Here is a 3,902-nt window from a genome sequence, read left to right on the forward strand (position 1 = left end):
TCATGCTTGGGAGGGTGGAGGGACAGCGCAGGAGGGGAAGACCCTCTATGAGATGGATTGATTCGGTGACTGGGGTAATCGGGATGGGTGTGTCGGAGGCGATGCGGTTGGCGCAGGATAGGGCAGGGTTTAGAGCTGTTGTGCATAGGGTCGCTATGAGTCGGAAACGACTCGATGGCACATAACAACAACAACAACAAGCTCCAGGAGGCATGGTCAATTGGATGTTAAATGACTAAGAAAGCATCAAAAGAAAATGGAAGGAATACATAAAATAATTGTACTGCAAAGAAGTGTTCTCTGTTCAGCCATTTTCAGGAGGGAACATTTCATCCAAAAGATTAGTGTTTAAGTTCAAGCTACACTGAAGCCACTGGAGAGAAACAAAGCTCGAGAAATTAATGGCATACCAAGTGTGTAATGGGTATATTGTTCAAAGTAGCATTCCTTGGCCATTGTCATTGGCTTTGCCAAATGTCTGGGTGGGAAAATGCAAATAGGATGTTAGTAAATTCACAAGAGGACTGGCTAGTTTCCCATTCCTCCAGGTTTAAATTGAGCAGGTTCAGCAGCAGAAATTTGGGGATCTCTACTGGCAAGAAGAAAGAAGCAGAGAATGCAATGTACATCCTTTGGAACCAGAAATACCTGCACTAGACAGACCAGGGCTTACAGGAGAACACCAGCAGAGAGCCAGAGGCTTAACATGAGACAGCTGACCTGGGGCTGCTACTCTACAGAGCCAGGGGCCTTTGCTTGAGCTTACTTGAACTGGGGTAGAGACATCATCATTGGCAGGACTAAGAGAGCTTTGTAACACCAGTCTAAAGCTGCAAAGCTGAAGCCAGAAGGACCTGGGTGCATCCTGCAGAAGCTGTCCTGACTGAAAAACTATATCCTCTGTTAATCAATCTAAACTGTAACCTGTTAACTACCTTAATAAATCCCATTATTTTGGAAATGGTTCTGTGAGACCTGTGTACCTAACAATAGATTTGGACCCGGTAGAGTAATAGGATTGGTGTTTGAACTGGTAGAAAGAGATGTGGGAGTGTCAGGGGCAGGTGGTAAGGTATGGCCTCATGAGGATTAGTTTTGTGTAGTGGACGCTGTTGATAGGGGCAGTTCTTAAGTAATCAATAGACATGAGACTTGGCCATCTCCATGCCACCCACACTCTTAACCATGTAAACCGTTTCAAAAAATGGATGGAACACTGGAAGCTCTCATTTTGCCAAGAAATTTAGAAGACAATTACCTGACCTATTAAGGGGAAGAGACCCATATTTGTATCTATTCCAAAGGTGATACAATGAAATAAATTATTAAAACAATATAATTTTTCACAAGTAAATTTTGCTGAGCATAACTTTTGAGCCTTTGTTGGTGTGCATCAACAAGGAACCGCCTGAAGCTCGAGCTGCATTTTAGAAGGCAATGTAGAGCAAGGGCTATCTTTTACGATATCAGATGAACCTTGGCTGAAAGCAGAGAATTATAGAGAAATGTCTCCTTGTGTTTTATTAACTATATAAAGGCACTTAATTGTGTGTATCATAACAAGTTATGGATAATATTTTAAAGAATGGGAATTCTAGAACTCTTTATAGTGCTCATGTGGAACCTGTACGCAGATCAAGAGGCAGTCATTCAAACAGAAGAAGGGAATACTGTTTAGTATAAAATCAAGAAACTTGTACCCCACGAATAAATCCTATCATCATACTTTTTCATATGCTTTCACATCAGCAGAGAACTGCTGGAAGTCCAGGCTGGGTTTAGAAGGCGTCGTGGTACTAGGGATATTGTTGCTGATGTTAGATGGATCTTAGCTGAAAGCAGGGAATATCTGTGTTTCATTGATTATGCAAAGGCTTTTGACTGTGTGGATCATAACAAACTGTGGCTGACTCTGAGAAGAATGGGAATCCCAGAACACTTGATGCTGCTAATGCGAAACCTCTACTTGGACCAAGAGGCAGTCGTTAGAATAGAGCAAGGTAACACCGCATGGTTCAAAATTGGGAGGGGTGTACGCCAGGGATATGTCCTACCTCCATACCTTTTCAACCTGTATGCAGAGCAGATTATCCGAGAAGCCGGGCTCTATGAGAAGTGTGGCATCAGGATTGGTGGAAGATCTATTAACAATCTGCGTTATGCAGATGACACAACCCTGCTTGCCAAAACTGAGGAGGACCTCATGTACTTGCTGCAGAGGGTCAAGGACTGCAGCCTTTAGTATGGACTGAGGCTCAATGTCAAGAAGACAAAGATTCTCACCACTGGACCAATTGGTAGCATCAGGATGGATGGTGAAGAGATTGAGATTGTTCACAGCTTCAGTTTGCTTGGCTCTACGGTCAAGACTCTTGGCACCAGCAGCCAGGAAATCAAAAAACGTATCGCGATGGGAAAGTCTGCTGTTAGGGACCTCTCTAAAGTACTCAAGAGCAACAGTGTCTCTCTGGAGACTAAGGTGCGCCTGATACAGGCCATGGTCTTTGCAATCACTTGTTATGCATCAGAGAGTTGGACAATGACTAGGGAAGATAGAAGGAGAATTGATGCCTTTGAGCTGTGGTGCTGGAGAAAAGTATTGAATGTACCCTGGACTGCCAAGAAAACAAACAGATTTATCCTGGAGAGGGTTAAACGAGGATACTCCTTGGAGACAAGGATTCTGGGACTTCATCTGACATACTTTGGACGTGTTGTAAGGAGAGACAGGTCCTTGGAGAGAGACATCATGCTTGGTAAAGTGGAGGGACAGCGCAGGAGGGGAAGACCCTCTATGAGATGGATTGATTCAGTGACTGGGGTAATCGGGATGGGTGTGTCAGAGGCCATGCGACTGGCACAGGACAGAGCAGGGTTTAGGTCTGTTGTACATAGGGTTGCTATGAGTCGCAAACAACTCGATGGCACATAACAACAACAAGGAAATAATCTGAAAATCTGGACTATATGAAGAATGAAGCATTAGGATTGGAAGAAGAATCATTAACCTGCAATATGCAATATGCAGAGGACAAAATTTTGCTTGCGGAATGCTAGGAAGACTTAAAGTACTAACTGAGAAAGGTAAATAACTAGTTTTCAGAACTGATTACTTCTCACAATTGGATTAGTGAATATCATGACACATGGAGAAAACGCTAAACTTGTCAAGGATTTCATTTTACTTGGATCCACAACACATGATAGGAGCAATGAAAAAAGCAAATGACACTTTGCACTGGGTAAATCTACTACCAAAAACCTCTTTAAAATGTTTGAGTGTTTTCTCAGTGTCATCTTGAGGTTGAGGGTGTGCCTGGACCTAGCCATGGTATTTTCAGTCACCTCACATGCATCAAAAGCTATACAGTGAATAAGTAAGTCCAACGATGTTGGCAGATAATACAGAGAGATGCAAATCAAAACAACTATGAGATACCATCTCACCCCAGTCAGAATAGCAAAATTTAACAGAACAGCAAGCAACAAATGCTGGCGAGGCCCTTATTCACTGTTGGTGGGAGTGTAAAATGGTGCAATCACTGTGGAAGGCGGTGTGGCGCTTTCTCAAAAAGTTGCAAATAAAGATATCATTTAACCCAGCAATTCCAATACTGGGAATATACCCCAAAGAGACCATAACTGACATTTAAGCAGATTTATGCACAACCATGTATATTGTAGCTTTGTTCACAATAGCAAGGAGTTGGAAACAACCTAAGGTGCCCATTAACAAATGAATGGATAGAGAAGCTGTGGTGTATTCACACAATGGAATACTATGCTGCATTGAAAAACAAGGAACTCTTCACAAAAGGACAAATATTACATGATGCCACTGTTGTAGAATGGGACTGTCCTTGGGGTTAGGGAGACACTGAGTAAGATGGGTTCAATAATGT

Source organism: Elephantulus edwardii, unplaced genomic scaffold (genome assembly GCF_000299155.1).
Source record: "Elephantulus edwardii isolate Elephantulus edwardi_28Jun2011 unplaced genomic scaffold, EleEdw1.0 scaffold00036, whole genome shotgun sequence".
In the NCBI taxonomy this organism is placed as follows: Eukaryota; Metazoa; Chordata; class Mammalia; order Macroscelidea; family Macroscelididae; genus Elephantulus; species Elephantulus edwardii.